The sequence below is a fragment of the Diabrotica virgifera genome, chromosome 6, assembly GCF_917563875.1.
Source record: "Diabrotica virgifera virgifera chromosome 6, PGI_DIABVI_V3a".
NCBI lineage: Eukaryota > Metazoa > Arthropoda > Insecta > Coleoptera > Chrysomelidae > Diabrotica > Diabrotica virgifera.
The window spans coordinates 248,349,700-248,368,479 of NC_065448.1; the positions used below are offsets into that span (position 1 = coordinate 248,349,700).

At 33.5% G+C, this 18,780-nt stretch overlaps 1 protein-coding gene across 3 annotated transcripts in view; it reads left to right on the forward strand.

Moving 5' to 3' along the window:
* The first annotated feature begins 2,052 nt into the window (after positions 1-2,052).
* Positions 2,053-18,780, forward strand: part of LOC126887500 (protein roadkill) — a 506,726-nt gene continuing 489,998 nt past the window's right edge. For 2 of the 3 annotated variants that reach the window (XR_007699087.1, XM_050655117.1), the window contains exon 1: positions 2,053-2,267. The gene's annotated coding sequence lies outside the window, so the exon portion shown is untranslated. The remainder of the gene's footprint in view (positions 2,268-18,780) is intronic. The other variant, XR_007699088.1, reaches the window with a different exon arrangement.

The following is an 18,780-nucleotide window of genomic DNA, read 5'->3' on the forward strand; positions in this document are numbered from 1 at the left end:
GAGCTAAATCGATTTCATCTATTGTGAATTTCTAGTACCAGTCATAGGCGTCCGTTTTGGGTGGGGCAACGGTTACTTTATCGCATAACTTTTTTGTCTTTAACTTTTAAGCATTTCTGATACTGGATTATTAAATTGTGAGGTATTCTAGTACTAAAAGGTACTCTTGCTTTAAGTCAGTAGGACACACCGTTTTCTAGAAAAATCGATTTGAAAACTTTTTGTTTTGTGAATATCAAAAAAAAAAATTAAAAAACAACTATTTAGAAAAACGAAAACTGGTACGTTTATTTATATTCCAAAGATGAAACGATTTCATTAATTGCGAATTTCTAATACCGGTCATATGCGCCCGTTTTGGGTAGGCCAACGGTTATTTTATCGCATAACTTTTTGTCTTTAATATTTAAGAATTTTTGACACTAAATTATTAAATTATGAGGTATTCTAGCTCTAAAAGTTACTCTTGCTTTAAATTGGTAAAATACACCGTTATTTTTTGAAAAGATTTTTCAATTTTTTTATCAAATTCAGGAAACGAAAAATTTCAAATTGATTTTTCTAGAAAACGGTGTGTCCTACCGATTTAAAGCAAGAGTACCTTTTAGTACTAGAATACCTCACAATTTAATAATCCAGTATCAAAAATGCTTTAAAGTTAAAGACAAAAAAGTTATGCGATAAAATATCCGTTGCCCCACCAAAAACGGACGCCTATGACTGGTACTAGAAATTCACAATAGATGGAATCGATTTAGCTCTGGAAGATAAATATGTGTACCAATTTTCGTTTTTCTAACTAGAAGCGTTCTGGAGGTATTTAAGAAAAACTAGTTCAAAGACGCCATCTTCAAAGAGCTCTAGCTCCCTTAGGAAGCATTTTCGGACTAGGTGAATTTGGTTAAATTGTCTTAAAATTATCTAAGGAATCTCCTGTCTTCATTTGTCGGTAGAGTTTCTGGACACCCTGTATAGTATTTTTACTACAAAAGCGATATTACGTAGGTCAAAATTTTTGACGTAAGAGAACTGTCAAAACATTAGAATGTGACTTTTCATTATTGCCATGTTTATTATAAACATGGCAATAATGAAGAGTCATCAACATTCTAATGTTTTGACAGTTCTCTTACGTCAAAAATTTTGACCTACGTAATATCGCTTTTGTAGTAAATTTGTTAATTTGCTGAAGAGTAAGACTGCCGCCCTCCATTTTAGTTTGTTCAGGATCTCTGTCTGGTTTTATTTATCTAATTTCTGTCTTATTCTTCCAGCTCTCCTTTTTTCACGCCCAAATTATTTCATAAAGAAATCTGTTTTAATTTTATTCCTTTCTCTGGCCCTCGAATCCCACCTTCTTTTTGGTTTCTTGTTTCTCGAGCTACTTAGCCGGTACTCTATTCTATTCTTCTTCCTTCCTTCTTCTCTATTCTATACTTTCTTCACTTTATTTCAAATTGCATGCTAATTTAGACTATCTTTCTTTTCTAAAGTCGACTTTAGCGTTGCACATAGAATTATAAAGACAGAATAATTAGAATTTGATGTATCATTACGGTATACAAACAGCCAGCTGATTTCTTTCTAACCAAAGCTGGCTGTTGGTTACAACCATCAAGGCAAATACATGCAAACCTGGACGTGTCTAGATTTTGTTTTTTGAACTATGTTATGACATTACATCAACAATAACAATTGGCGGTTACACACAGCTTCTAACAAAATTCATTTTTAATCTTTTTTGAGGACGATTTCCGGAGTAAAAATCGAAACGTCAGTATTTTTTACGTAATAATCTAATTTTCATTACAACCAAACTGTGGCCAATCCAACGAACTATTGACAGTTCGTTGGGCCAATCCCATATAAACATAATACATACTTATAAATTCTCTTTAGAGTAACTTTTTCTCTTTTCCCTTTTGTTAATAAATCGCGGAAAGCGGAACATTTCGCTCCTGTTGGCAACACTGCACCAAAGAAAAAGCTTTGTTCATTCGTTTTAAATGACAATTGACATAGTTGTATTGACAGATGCTACCATCTGCTGTCAATATTTGGAAAGTAGTTGAAAGTTGGGCGAGTGGGCTCTAGCAGATTTTTCTGTGGTGATTTATAAAATTGTTTTTTAAATATTAATAAACTGATTTTAAGTGATTTTTTTGTGCAAATAACGTGACATATATTTATATTTTTGAATCGGACTGTTAGGACATGCTTGAATATGCCATTTACTGTACCAGAGCAGTCTACTTATGCAATATTTGGTGAGTATACCAGTGTTTTGAAGGTTATCTTCAAATTTGATTTACATTTTATACATTGCGAAGCTCTATGTCTCCTTTTCAAATCAAGGTGGTCATATATCATTGAGACTTTTGAAAGAAACGGTGATTGATGAACTCCTAAACTGCTTTTCATTGTGTACAGTTTGGTTGTCATTATATTTATAAACATCAGATCAGGATTATTTTTACTGAAATTGGAATAACTATCGATTGCTATGATCTAGTTTTATAAAAAGAAATTCAAGTCAGGCCAAGGGCTTTAGTATTTATACCTACATTTGTTTATCTATAGCAGATATATGGCTTTATACAAGGACAGTTTTTTTATTAAAAAAACTACATTAGTGTTTTGCTAGTGTAAAACAGGTTTCTTCTTTATTAGAGACTGGCTAGTCTGTGATTTTAGGAAGCAAATAAGAAATTAATATCTATACTATTGATACAGTGAGAATAGCTATGATTTGGGTAATGCCTTTGTCACCCAACACCTGCTTTCTGTCTTTAACATACAACCTTCACCTCTCCCCTTTGAGCATCTAATGATTCAGTTTGAGGCAATGTTAGTATCTACCAGTGCTTACTCTAACAAAATTGATTTTTGTTTCATATTTTTTGTGTTTCTCTGAAGTTGGTTAAGCCTAGTTTGCCTTTTTTTCCTCTACTTACTGCAGTTCTGCATTCATCATACTATTCCGCATTTCTTTGCCTTTTGGTTTTCCAACAGTTTCCTCTGTAGATTCCGTTATTGTTGTTTTCAATTGTCTCCATTCCACCTTTGAAGTAGCTTTCTTTCTGGTCCCGCTGAGTTTTATTTGGACAGCATTTTGATAGTTTTGTCTCTTTGTTGGACTTCTGAATCCTTCAATATTCCATTTTTTAATTCAACTATTTGCCACTGTTGTCATTTTCTGCAGCAATTTTGCCCCCACAAGGTAGTGATGTGAGTCAAAGTTCGTCCCGTGATATGTTCTGACATTAGTTCTGTGGCTTGGTTCTAAAAGGCCCACTGTCAATATTTCACTTTCTTGTACAGCTTTATTTAAAATTTAATATTGACAAAACAAAACGCAAAAAATTGACATTGGCCATTTTAACACCAAGCCACAGTATGTAACTGTTAAAATGGCCAATGTCAATTTTTTGTGTTTTGTTTTTTCAATATTAAATTTTAAACAAAGCTGTACAAAAATGTGAAATATTGACATTGGCCCTTTTAGAACCAAGCCACAGTTTGTTGCCATCTTTTTGAGATGAGGATATGGTCAATTTGATTTGCTTCGTTACTTCCTGGTATTTTCCAGGTTCCTTTATGGATATCTTTTCTCTGAAAGTTAGTATTGACAACTACATAATTATCTATAATGCTGCAAATTGTGCAACCCTAAGAGAGGGTTGACACGATTCAAGAAGGCTTGGATTTCAATTTCTAACTTGGACAAACTGCACTGTACAAGTGAGGAGCATACATGCAAAAGCCGATAAATCCACTTTTTCCAATTTTGAGATAAAAGCCGAGAACTTCTACAGCAAAATCCCATAACAATTTAAAGAAACTCATATTGGAAGTAAATAGTTGTTAGAAAATATCAATAGTATTTAATCAACAACTCAAAATATTCCTGATGCCATGTCAAATATTTAAAATTGTCACTGATTGTCAGTGTCTGACTGACAATATGCTGACAATATTCTATTCGGCTGAGTAAGTTGTAAGACAAAGATAGATTTGGGAAATATTACCACGGACATTGTGTTCATTTTTTTTTAATCCTGAAAAAACCAGTAAATATTTTTGAAAAATTTAAACGCAGAATGAAAGACTAAATTATTACTGAGGGCCGAAAGTCCCGTAGAATAAATAAAAAGTTTATTTTGAATGAGATATTTGAAATTAAAAATCACACTAAATTTTCTCTTAGTTTTTCACCCCTGTAACTTATTAAAATAAACATTATAGAAGTTCTCAGGGACTTCCGGCCCTCGCTAATAACGTAATCTTTCATTCTGCGTTTAAATTTTTCAAAAATACTTATTAGTTTTCTTAGGATTTGAAAAAAATGAATCCCCATTTGAATAGCATTGCAGCCGATAATACGTACCCATCCTCTTAAGCAATCCAGTATGCCATTGAGTACCAGTCAAGTTCTTTCTCCTAATTTTTATCGAACTGTTGATTTAGAGTTTAAGGGATTTTTCCCTTTTCGGGGATACCCCGAGTCAACTCTTTTTCTGAGATGGTCAACTCAATATCGGAAAATTTTGGTTTCAAAAGTTTTTCAAAATTTTCCAATCCACTGGTAAGATAATAGTTTTGGAATGATTGTATTTTTATTAATTTGCCATTGTTAAATTTTTTTAGTACAATATTCTTTGTATTGGCTAGCGCTTTCACTGTGTTTAAGCCAACTTGAAGCTCTTTTATTTTAAACAATCGCCAATCAGTGCCTATCTTTTTAACAATTTCAATTTGTTTGTAAATTTCTTCATATTTCTCTCTAGAGAGAATTATGGATTTTTTCCTTAGAAGCCCTTCTACTCTCTCAAATGCCCTGTCTGCTGGCAAATACGAATGGCCCCTGACTGGAAATACAAGTAATATTTCTGTTACTTGGACTGGAGCTTTAAATCTAAGTCAGAAGTACAGCGAATTAATAATATAGGAGTGTTTGTTTCGTCCACCGCATCCGTCACAAAAGAGGTGAAGTTACAAACTACTACCATAGGCAAAGAAGTATACTTCTTTGTTTATGTTACTAATAAAAAGGAAGCCAGAAATAGCATAAAGAAACCTGTAATAAGTACCTACGATATTATGGATTTACATCATAGATGATGAATTAATTAAAGATATATTGGGTTTTGCTTGAAATTTGGATTTATCGGCATTTGCTCAAACCAGTCAATTTTGTATATCATTTTAAAGGGAAAATATCGGTTTTTGTTGGAATTTTATATTCTAGAAACAGAGGGGGCTACCAAACTTATATGAATCCATATTCAGGTTAAAAAATTCAAAAAATGAATTTATCGGTTTTTGTATGTATGCTCCTCAAGTGTTCTTGAACCAAGTTGGTTGCCACAGTTAAATGACTTGGATGTCAAATAACCAGATGGAAGTTATTGCGGAAAGTGTTCTAGTAGTTGCTGATATGTTGATACATGACCTTGAAATCCAGAAAAAAATGAAGAGATTGACTTGTAATTACTCGACCATAATGCTTCCTCAACTTCTTATAAGTCCATGAATCTAACGCTCTCCCTTCCAGACCATTTTCTTTTTGTGTTTACTTCTCAGTTTCGATTTTTTGACACTGAGCCATTTTACAATACAATACAATTCGACACTACTTCGATCTAAGAAAGTGGTCAGTGTCCTACTTAACTTGGATAGAGCCTGTTGATACAAGTGTACTAGGAGGAAAAGGTGACAGGATCAAAATAGCTTCCAAGTGTTGAGCGCACATCATCTAAGCAGACTTTAAGCAAGTACACTTGGATTGTGTCAACCCGCCTTCAGTCTATTTTGACTGGTTTCACTATGCAAACTATGACAACAACAATACGAAATAAAATAAGAACAGTTGAGTTGGACGTATAAGTAGATGTCTACAAATCACTAGAGAGGATAGAACCAGAACAAAGGAAATATAGAACAGAAGAGAAGTAGACTGCTCAATTACAAAAAAGTTGGAAAACAGAGTCCTGCAGTGGTATAGGCATGTACAAATAATGCCAGAGCTTAGGTGGCCAAAAAGAATATTGAACAGGGACCTAACAGGAAAAAGACTGGGGGAAGACCTGCTATGAGATGGAAGACATACATAGGAAACGCTCCTTTCACACATTAAGAATTCAAAACGTGTGAGGGTTAGAACGCACGATGCCATTCCAATGGTGGGTTCGAGCAGTCATTGGAACCTTTCTCATTACACAGCAGCAGCAGTTGGGACAATCTGTGTAATGTGAACGTTATTATGGGATTGCTTGAGCCACCATTGGAATGTCATTGTGCATTCTAACCCTCGCATGTTTCAAATTCTTAATTTATGAAACCAGGGAAACGCTATGATAGATAGATACCTCAGAAAAGGTGACTGGGAGAATAGAGTGCTGTGTAGGATGAAAACAGTAAACTCATAATGGGAAAAAAGCCAAAGAAGAAGAAGAAAAATATTTTAAATTTTTTAATACAAATTAATAGCCATACTTACTGTATTATTAATGTCTTAAGGTTATAATTACTAGGTTTGAAGTTGATTGATTTTATTTACTTCTTTATCTCAGACCTCAAAGTTATATTCTGAATATATTTCTGATATCTTTGTTTGATATTCAATGGTTATGGTCTAAAAATGAAAAATAATAACAGAGTTGTTGGAGATAGTTAAAAAAGTAAGGACAACCTTGAATTGTTTTCCTTTGGCCTATTTATTAATAAACAAAAATATTCAAATGCATTCATTCATTTTAATAATTAGCCGAATGGGTGTTACATTTAGGACATTTTGATTAAAGTTATTGTAACAGGTTTAATTTAACATAACTATAAATAAACTTTGTTAATGATAATTGCTTTAAAGTTAACTAACATATTAAAGAAACAGAGATATTAACACTGAGGTGAAGTCAAGAATTTATAAAGCCAGTGTAAGACCAATAATGACATATGCATCAGAAACAAGACCCAATACAGCCACAACACAAAGACTACTGGAAACAGCAGATATGAGATTACTGAGAAGAATTACAGGAAATACTCTGAGAGATCAAAAGAGGAGTGACAACTTTAGAAGAAAATGTAAGGCAAAAGACAAAATGTATAAAGAATGGACACTAAATAAAAAAAGAATGGAATAACCAAATAATCAGAATGGGAGACACCTGTGTGCTCAAAATAGCAAGAGACAAATCACCAATTGGTAGACGAAGTATTGGTGGAAAACACAAAAGATTGAGTGAAAACTTTCCATAGCGCTATCAATGCACCAATGAACAAGCAGAATTACTTATAAAGAGGAAGGAGTAGATGAGTAAGAAGATTTTGGAGGTTATGCACGTAGTCAAACGCTTGAATTATTATTCTATCAATTATGATTTTAAACAAAATCTAAAGAAAACCAAATTTATCGAGATAAACAAGGCACAGCTCCTGGAGGAGATCTGATTGTTCATAAAACAGTCAACATAAAAATATGCTACCAATATTGGAGAACTTAAATAACTTTTATAAGAAAAGTCAAACAATAAATGTTGCACTTAATTTTCCCCTTGTTCGTCATTATTACATTTGGTGAGATTTGGAAATTTTGTCTGTCATAATATTGGAGGTTAAATAATAATGTCAAAATATTGTTTTCGAATTATAATTTGGGAATATGAAATACAGATTGATCATCATCATCAATGGTGCTACAGCCCTATGAAAGAGCTTTGACCTTCCCAAGTCTATTACGCCAGTCAGTCCTATCCATTGCCAACCCTTGCCAATTTGCTGTGCCTATTTTTCTCCCATCCTAATCTACACCATCCTTCCATCTAAGTTTTGGCCTACCCCTATTTCTACTTCCCACATGTTGTGACATAAGGATTCTTCTAGGACATCTAGGAGGGTTGTTATGCTGTGATCTTGCTAGATGTCCTGCCCATCTTAGTCTCCCTATTCTTATAAGAGATACTACTTCTTTACCCCCAAATATATGTTTATATCTGTGGTATACCTCGTAGTTGTACCTTCTCCTCCAAATACCATTTTCACAGATGCCACTGAATATTCCTCTCAGGATCCTTCGTTCAAATATAAACAGAGGTTTTCATCTACCTTGGAGATGGTCCATGTCTTCAATCCATATGTCAACACACATGTATATGTATATACAGATTGATATATTATTGTTTTAATACAATTTCAGTTAACATATGCAACAATTTGAATCAAAATAAAATCGAGAAACTAAAGTAACAGAATTTAGTGTGTAGATAGTTTCATACAACAGTTTATATTTTAACCAACTTCACATCTATAAACAAAAATCTTACATAACCGTCTATAGGACATGAGTTCTGAATAATTTGTATGTTTGCACATTGTCTTGGTCATTAATTCCCACCTGTTGCAAGACACCTATCAGATTGTCGTAGATGACTCAGTCAGGGGCCTTTTCGAAGTTTATAAAACGCATACATACCGGTTGTTCTATATTCCTACAACGTTTGTTTATTAATAAACTAAATAAGTAAAACAATCTTTAAATAATTTTACTGTTGTGAACAGCGCAATTAAAATTATTTAAATCTTCCTATTGTTTTTGACTTTATTTTTAATATATCATCATACTCTTTAAACAATTGAGTATTACGACCACGTGAAGAAAACCTACCTATAAAACATTACGCATTTTTAGAAGTGCGAAAAAAGTGGTTCTTTTTATATTCTGCCTTTATTATATCACGAAAGGTTATCCACACTGTGTAAATCGTCTGACAAGGTACACTCTTTTACAGCCGAAAATCCTGACAGAGTCTTGGTATAAAAATATAGATTTTTCAAGATCGATATTGTTACTATCTCTCGACTATTCGTAAGTGGGAGGAGTTTTACAAGATGGGAGACCTCCGCCCCCTTAAGGGACAGACCCAGGCCACGACGGTAGTAGTACCGGTACCAGTGGCAAATGTTATGGCAGACAAAGGCTACCTTAGAGTTGGCATCGTAAGATGTCAAATAGAAAAGAGACTCAAGGTAATGAGGTGTAGCAAGTGTTGGGGATACACCCACAGCACAAATGTTTGTAAAGGACCAGACCGAAGCGGCACGTGCTACCGGTGTGGAAAAACCGGCCACAATATAAAGGAGTGCATTGATGTGGAATGGTGTGTTCTATGTGACTCACAGCACAGGACGGGCAGCATGGACTGTCCAGAATTCAAAACCGCCCTAAAAAGGGCAAGAAAGAGCGAACAACAAGGACATAGTTCCCTAATCCGCTTTACTCCTCCTTCAGTTGAACCTGAGAAAAAAGATATAGCCCTCGCCGAGGAATCGCATCCTCTAAAACCCCCGCAAAATACAGAAACTGCGCAGGACTCACTTCTAAACGAGTTTGACCAGGCCTGCGACGTATTTACAGTGCGACAGGTCGAAGTACCTACTGAAGAAGCCGAAGTTCTCGAAGACCCTCTTATGATGGAGTTTTCGAAAGCCTGCGACGAAATACAGATGACACTCAGCGAGGCTCGAATACCTGAAGCTGCAAGTCAGAAGGTGGACGAACTGTCGCCGGATAGTGTCCAGAAAATTATCCTTGGATAATCATAATAACAGACACCACCACCCATCTAAGTGACATAATAAGTTACTGGTAGATATTAAAAATGGATTCGATAGGGACAAAGAGACTAAAAATATTACAAGTCAACGCCGGAAGAGCAAAGGTAACACACGACTTAATTCACGCGAAAGCCTTGGAAATAGAAGCAGATCTCTTGATCGTCCCAGAACCTAATAAGAGAATAGCTACGAATAAAGGTTGGATATATGATAATAACATCGACGTAGCGATAAAAATACTAAATAGAAACGTGTGCATCAATAAAATAGTAAGAAAAGAGGGGCATGTAACAATAAAAATCGACAAAATAACCATAATAGCATGCTATATTTCCCCGGATATTACTAGAGAGCGTTACAGACAACACGTGGAGAATATAATAGACACGACACAGAGGGAGAAACATTTTTTAGTAGCCGGAGACATAAATGCAAAGTCCATTCTAAGGGGATCCCCCCGAAATGACGAGAGGGGTGAACTTTGGAATGAGTGGATCTCCGCGGCGGACCTCATAGTGCTAAACAATGGAAAACCAACCTTTGTGAGAGGTACATCGAAAAGCCACATAGATGTCACCATAGCTAGCGGTGGTGTTGCCAAAAAGATCAGGGATTGGGACGTACTGGACGAGAACCTTTTCACCTTTCACCGGTACATCACCTACGAAATTGGCACCAAGGTCACGAAATACGGCAGGAAGAGAGCAGTATTCGACAAAGAAAAATTTAAAAGAGAAATAAATAACCTACAAGAAGAAACTACCAACTTTAACGAGCTCCGAGAAAATATCATAAATGCACACAGAAGACGTACCATAAATAGGCACACTACATATACAGTACCCTACTGGTGGAATGACCAAATCCAAAATAAGCGAGAGGAATGCTTAAGACGCGGGCGAATAGCACAAAGGCATAGAAACCAAGAAGAACATAAGGAGGCATATAAGAGAGCCAAAAAAGAATTAAGTAGTGAAATTAAAAGGGCTAAACGCACATGTTGGCAGGATTTGTGTGCCGCGCTGGAAGAAGACATATGGGGCGAAGCATATAAGATCGCCATGAAAAGTCTAAGGTTCGAGTCCCCATATAACCTTTGTGCAAAACGAAAGATGGAAATAACGAACACTATTTCCAAGGAAGCCCGACAACACATTCCTACGGATAGATAATAATATTAGACCTGCAGAGTTGACTACTGAAGAGATCATACAAGCAGCAGAAAGTATAAAGCCAGGAAAAGCACCAGGTCCAGATAAAGTAACGCCAGAAGCAATAAAACTGGTAGTAAAAGAGAAACCTGAAGTGATGCGTAAAGTATTCAATGAATTGTTGAACACACAAGAATTCCCAGATAAACTGAAGTTGGCGAGACTCGTATTATTACCAAAACCAGGAAAGAACCCGGACGAAGCCAACTCATATAGACCTCTATGCTTCTCTTCATTCAAAACTAGTTTGTTGGATAAGAAATAACTGTTGATGGTGGATAGTATATGTGTAGTTTTATTTTGCAAATTTTGATCAATGTTCCTGTGACTAGAATGTTGGTATCATCCGCATAACTGATAATGTTAACCCGTCAGTGAATTAGTTACCAAAGCTATATCATTAATAAATACTATAAAAAGTAGAGGACCCAATACATGGCGTATTCTTGTTCAGCAACCCCAAAAACAGCCGAGTAATTTGTTTGCATCAATTTAGTGCCGAAAACCCTTGAAACTTCAGATGTAACGTGCCTTAACTGTGAACCTGGGCTCCGGTGACCGTTTCTGATTGCGTATTGGTCTTTAGTGACACCAAAAAGCCCCGAGTAACAAAATCCGGCCTTCAATATACTTATTTTGACTTTATGCACTTTTGGATGCATTTATGCACTTTAAAATGTAACTATGCATTTGCACCCATTTTTCTATTCGCGGTGTGCAAGTACTTGGAAGGGAAACGAGAAACGACCGTGCGCGAGTCGCGGAGAAATATTACAACTATCTTAAATAATTCATATTGTCAATTGAAATTGTCAAATTGACGTATATTTTATACCTTCTGTCATTGAAGTAGAAAAATTATATATTGCTCCACAATATCGATATGATATGCAATTATTATATAAAGGTAAATTTAATTAATTGTATTTTGCTTGCAGTACTGCATTTTAATAACTAATTTTATTTACTGCATACAATTGTTTACGTTTGCATAACATAACCTGCATCTTATTTTTTCTTCTTATTATTTTTTTGGACTATGGCCTTGACAATTATCCAGTAACCAGGACTAATATAATTGGCCAATATAATTAAAAGTGCGAATAAAAGTACAGAGCGTAGACATAGGGGTCGCTGTGCCGAACTTGCACGGTCCCAATAGTAGACTTTTTCTTGACATCATGCTGAACATAATGCAAAAAATTGCAAGTTTTAGGTGCTGTATTTAAAAATCGATTTATTTGGTGTTAAATACCCTGGCCTATTTGTCTACTTCCGCGATAAAATTCTAACATTAAATTTTCTTATCTTATATTTTCAAAGTTCCGCCGCTGGTTATAGTTCCTTAGACTATTATCAAAATGTAAAATGTAGGTTCGAGTGAATGTAAGGTTTCTTTTAGTTCAAGTAACAATCGTGGGTACTTACACTTACAGCAAATAACTTAGAAACTTTCTAACTTTATTCGAACTAGCTCATTGAATAGTAAAAAAAAGTTTCGAAATCGCGTGAAAACTGGTGCTTTTATCTTAATCAGTTCATTTTAGTTTTACTTTCGAACTTTTCAATTTTACTGAAATGGAAAGTATGGGTAAATAGGCATTTTTATGTAGTTTTGTTTATGGTTTGGTTTTTATGACTGGGAGTAAAATTTGTGGATTTTATTGAAACTAAAGATATTTTATAAATATATGAGAAAAAAAATTCATTTATATCCAAAGGGGAAATATACTAAAAAAAAGAATGTGTGTGTACTTTGTACGCACGTAAGAAGTTATACTTCTATTATATGATTTCTTAAAATATACTTTAAACAGTTTGTTTTATTTTTTTTTTAACACCAAACTAATTTTGTGCTTACCGCTTTCAAAAAAAGTATAGGATTGCACTGGATTCGAACTCACGACCTCTCGATCTCTGGCCGAATTAGCCGAGGCATTGAAGCACAAAAAAGGCCTTACTCTCGATTTTTGGCGCAGTAAGACGGATTTTAATGCAGTTTGGTGCGTTGGATTCGTGAGAATGTCAGGAAATTTTGTGAACTATTGTAATGAATAAGAAATCTGAAATTGCATTTGTGCATAAGAAAAATTAATTTAAAAAGTGCATTTTGAAATAGGCAATTATTATAAATTTGCAACCCGGTAAATAGTTAGGCAACATCCCGATTAATTATTTTAATTATTTTTAATCATTTATAAGTCCATATAATAATAGTCTAAGATGTCAATAACCATTAATAATAAACAAAAAAAATTTCCTTATGTGGGAATCGAACCAAGTACTAACAGGTCCGTAGCTACATACACATACCGCTAATCTACGCAGACACTTACTAGACAACGGCGATATTAGGTATAAACAAAACAAATTGGTAAGTAAAAATTGTAAAGAAAATTACTACATACTTAAATGTATTATAAAATTAATATATTCCTAAATTTTAGAAGAAACATTCGTAAATAGGTATTATTAATATCTATTAATGTTACTAAATGAAATATAAATATTTTGACATTTCACAATTTGACAATTCACTTTTAACTGCAGTGCCTTAAAATTTTTAAAGCACCGGTGCTTTAAAGTAGCATTTTTAACGCTCCTATGGAGTGCTATAAATTGCATCTTTAACACGTTTGTAGAAAAATATATTTAAAATCACTAATATATTCTTTCCACACCTTTTCTGGACTGATAAATACATAAATTAAAACATTTAGTAACGAACTCCATACTGCCTGTGTGCGCAGATTACTAAAATTTCACCCTCAATGAAATCGCGCCTAAAGAAGTATAACTTCAAAAAGGCAGTATAACTATTAACTAACCTTTGTTGTTTCTCTTCCCACAAATTTTAAAAACCATACATATCCAAACCGTCAACCGTCCACACCACAGCTGTGCTACAGCTGCCATATTGGATAATTTTTGACATGTCATTTGAACATCCAAGCAGAACAAAGTTATAATGCGCATGCGCCCGGATCGTAGGTTTTAACATATAAAAATTCACCCTCATATCGCGCGTAAAGAAGTATAACTTCAAAAATGGTGAAATGTGATAAATTATTTCAGACAGGAATGTGTGCTGTCTTCATATTTCTTTTTAACATAGCTGTAGACTATGTTTTACCCAAACTAGTCCCCGACAAAAGAGATGTACGTTAACCACACGCCTAAGCGGTCTAGAATACGCCGATGATATCTGCCTCTTAGGACAAAGGTTCCAAGATATGGCTGACAAATTGGAAACACTTTCCACTGAAGCCAATAAAATACACTGACCAGCACGAAAAACGGGTACCCCACAAAATGGGCCATTTTTGATGTCTCGAATTTCCTAAACCTGTTGTCCGATTTAAGTGATTTTTTTAATATGTTATAGCATTACTCTTTAACAATATCGCTGTAATAATATTGTTGCTAGACAGGTACATTTTCATTGTATACCAAACTGTGTTTTTTTTTCTCAAAGTTCGCAACACCCTGTGGAATATTCTAGCATTTATAAAATACTGAAATTAAAACCCAACTATAGCCTCAGGTTTTCTTAACATTCTATTTTTTTATTCATTCGCTTATGTTGGACAATAAAAACGTTAGGTACTTTAACAACTAGCCATATTCTTCATCAATACAGGGTGTTTCTAAATAAGTGTGACAAACTTTAAGGGATAATTCTGCATGAAAAAATAATGACCGTTTGCTTCAAAAACATCTGTCCGCAAATACTTCTCCGAGATACGGAATATTGAATTTTTTCTTACACACTGAAGATTTATTTATTGCTCTAAAACTGTTGAGATATACATTAAGCACATAACCTCATTTAAATGTTAGAAATAACGATTTTGATAATCACCACACGGGCTGATTGAAAGGGGGGACAAAAATCGTTATTTTTCATATTAAATGATGTTATGTGCTTAAAATATGAAAAGAAAATCATCGAAAAATGCAGATTTTCCGAATTTAGAGAGTATGTCTCAGTATGAAAAAGTCCAACATGGCCCTTCTATAAAAGAACGGAAAAAATAGATGAACGGAAAATCGTTCTTTATTCACATGCATATGTGTTAAAAATATTACAAAAAATATCAAAAAGAGGGTTTGTCGTATTTTCAACATGTTCTGAAAATGGCAAACTTGATACCGCTATTATAAATAACAAAAAAAAATTATCAAGAATCGATATTTATTGACATGCAATTGAGTTTTTGCACTAAGAACATGGGGGAAACCAACAAAAAACGATTTTTTTTGAATTTTGAGGAGGTTCCGGAGAGAAAATAGCAAATCTAACCCCACCATTCAAAAGAACGGAAAAATATACACGAAAACTAATTATTTAGAAGTTTGCGAAAAATTGGCTCAAAAAGTCGTATGAAAAATCATGCGTATTTATGAGCATCAAAATAAGTTAATATTTTTTTTCACATTTTTTAAAGCAAAGAATCGCTCAGGAATTTTTTTTCTTTGAAACAACAAATTTTTGTAATAGGAATAGGGTACTTCTGGGCCTGGGGCCACTTATGGAGCTAAAATTTTTGCTACAGATGTTTTTAAATATATGTATGTATGTACTTTTGAGTGCCCAATGCCAAATAAGAATCTAGCCGAGTAGTACAGATCTTACCATCTTATCCCGCTATATAGCCTTTAATGTATACTCATAAAATGTGATTGTCTACATAATATATAGTTCAGAGAAATATGGAAAAAATATCCTGTTGGTGACACAACCCCCTCCAGGCCGAAACCAAATTTTTTGACTGGTATGGACATATTAACCTATATGTTTCCTGCAGCCGATTTTGATGATATACATAGTTATAAACAAATGAAAATAAAAAAACGGTAAATTTTCGCTTTTTTCGTCTATTACCAAAAATTTAAGCATTTTAAACAAATTTGAGAGTAAGAAATTCATAAATCGTATAAAAAAACTTCAAAATAAATTTCAAAGTAATTGGTCAAATAGTTTAAAAGTTTGTTTATCCCAAATTAATTTTTTTTGCAACACTATAAGTCAAAAAATGATGAAGTTACAGTAATACTTTGGATAGTTTATGAAAGAAGAAGATTTACGCTATTAATTTAATTAAAAAAGATGACAAAAAATAATTCTAAATATCGCAAAATTATTTTGCAAGATGTGAATTAAAAAAACTAGGGGGCTAACTTCGTGCCTAATTGTCCTAGGACAATTGTTTTCTTTATAAATGTGTATAAAAATTCAGTCTTTCTAAATATGAAAAAATAATTTTTCTACGGGTAACTTTTAAAAATTTATTCTAATTGTTTATAAATAAGCAAAAAATCGACATGTTTTTGCAAAATAATAATTTAATAATAATAATTTTACACTGTTTAAAATTACTTTTTGTCATTTTTTTTTTAATTAAGTTAATAGTATGAATGTTCTTCTTTCATAAACAGTATTATTGTAACCTCATAATTTTCTGACTTAGGATGAATTTGGGAAAAACAAATTAAATAACTTTTTTCTACAACCGTGTTAAAAATGCAATTTTTAGCACTCCATATGAGCGGTAAAAATGCTACTTTAAGGCAGTAGTGCTTTAAAAAAATTTTAAGGCACTGCAGTTCGTATTGACCGTATATGCAATTTTGATGTAATGTCAAAAAAATATAAAATTGGAACGTCAGTCAAGTTCAAGTAAAAGTTTTTGTAGATATTGTCCTGTAATTACGTTTGTAGAAAAAATATTGTATGATATGCGTGTTAAAAAGTAACTTTTTAAGGCACTCATGTGAATTGCAGAACTCGCTATCGCTCATTCTGCAAACTTTCACATGCGTGCCTTAAACGTGTACTTTTAACACTTATATCATAAATAACTATTAAACTATTTGACCAATTGCTTTCAAATTTAAAATATAATTTAAGCACAAGAAGTCTCAGCATTCCGTGTAATAAGAATGTTCTAAGTTAATTTTTACATAAGTTAAAAACATTTATAAAATCTCAAAATTTATGACTTATTTTGCAATTTTTTAAGCAACAAGTAAGGATAGAGATATTCAGCGAACGCCATATTGAAGTTTTTTATATGATTTTTGAGATTATTATTCTCAAATTTGTTTAGAATGCTTCACTTTTTAATAATAGACGAAAAAAGCGAAAATTTACCGTTTTTTTTTTCATTTCTTTATAACCACATATGTGTATATCATCAAAATCGGCTGCAGGAGACATAATATAGGTTATTAATTCCATACTATTCAAAAAACTTGGTTTCGGCCTGGAGGGGGATGTGTCACGAGAAAAATCTTATTTCTCTGGACTAATAAGGTATTTTTTAAGTACCTATATTAAGAGAAAACAGTAGCGATCAACAGGTAGCAAAAACGCGTTCCAAGATTGCGGCTGTAATTTTGAATATTCTTTCGAGATATTTGGCACACTTATTCGTAATATAATAAAGTATGGCGGTACAGAGCCCAATTTGAAAAATATATTAATATGTGGAAATTACTCTGTAATTAAATACAATATTAAAAAAACGAGCCTGTACCGCCATTAAGAAGAACAAAAAAATACACTTTCTTCAAATAAACTTTTTTATCCAATGCCTAGATTTTGTGTCATTTTGGAACTACTAAAATTTTTTATTTCATTAGTAGTTCCAAAATGACACAAAATCTAGGCATTGGATAAAAAAGTTTATTTGAAGAAACTGTATTTTTTTGTTCTTCTTAATGGCGGTACAGGCTCGTTTTTTTAATATTGTATTTAATTACAGAGTAATTTCCACATATTAATATATTTTTCAAATTGGGCTCTGTACCGCCATTCTTTATTATATTACGAATACGTGTGCCAAATTTCTCGAAAAAATATTCAAAATTACAGCCGCAATCTTGGAACGCGTTTTCGCTACCTGTTGATCGCTACTGTTTCACCTTAAATTTAAATGGCTTTTACAAATATTTCGGAAACATTTTCACATACCACCACCTACCTAGACCTTCGAAATATTGCCGTATATATCGGATAGTTCGTTTCTGGCTTATATGTCTTTTCACAAAATTCAAATAGTCTGGATTACCTTGAATTGTAATTGTTTTTATATAACACAACAACGAAGTCTATTATTTGAGAGTAAGCTGAAAGCGGTACGTAATATGACATTAAATATCTGCCCACCTTTTTTCGACATTGGACTTCCTCAATAAAGAGTTACGATTGTTTTAGGAAAATTAATCGACCTCCTTTTTCGTCTGTATGTCAAATGTAATAAGCGATAAATTAAACTTACAGGGTCATCCGTTTATATCATTGAAGTAGGTATATACAATAAGCAATAAATAGGACTTAGAACATTGTAATAAATTCAACATTTAAATGGAGTGAAAGGGAACATCCATAAATTACGGCGTAAAAATTTTGAACTTTTTACCCTCCCTCTCCTTCTTCGTAAAGCGTCGTACAGTCGAGGTCCTCCCCTTAGTTCGACGTCGTAATTGCAACTCATGGCCTCCTTTTCAATTTACGTACTTACTTCGTGACGTTACAACCCTTCGTGGGGTTTATGTCCTTTCGACAACATGCTTTAATTCGTCTCTGTCTTAAGGAATCTTCATCTAATTCTCATCTTACTCATTGCTTTAAGGTTTCCTGCTGTAAGATCTCGCCACCGACGTCGAGGGCGTCCACATTAGGGTGGAACGAAAGGATAGGAAAAAAAATTTTTTTTTCAAAGAACTTTCTAATAGCACTCGAACGTTGCCTTATCATGTCTACAATAAAACTACAAAATATTTTTGTTCTAGGTTTACATCTTGAGGTGCCGCAAGAGCTTTAAAAAGATAGGTTTTTAACAAAAAAAATATATGAAATAAATGGCGACTCGATTCTAGTTTTCTGTTGACCTAGATATCAAAATATCAACAGGCACCGCTGGGAAATATTCCAAAAATGCGGTTCAGA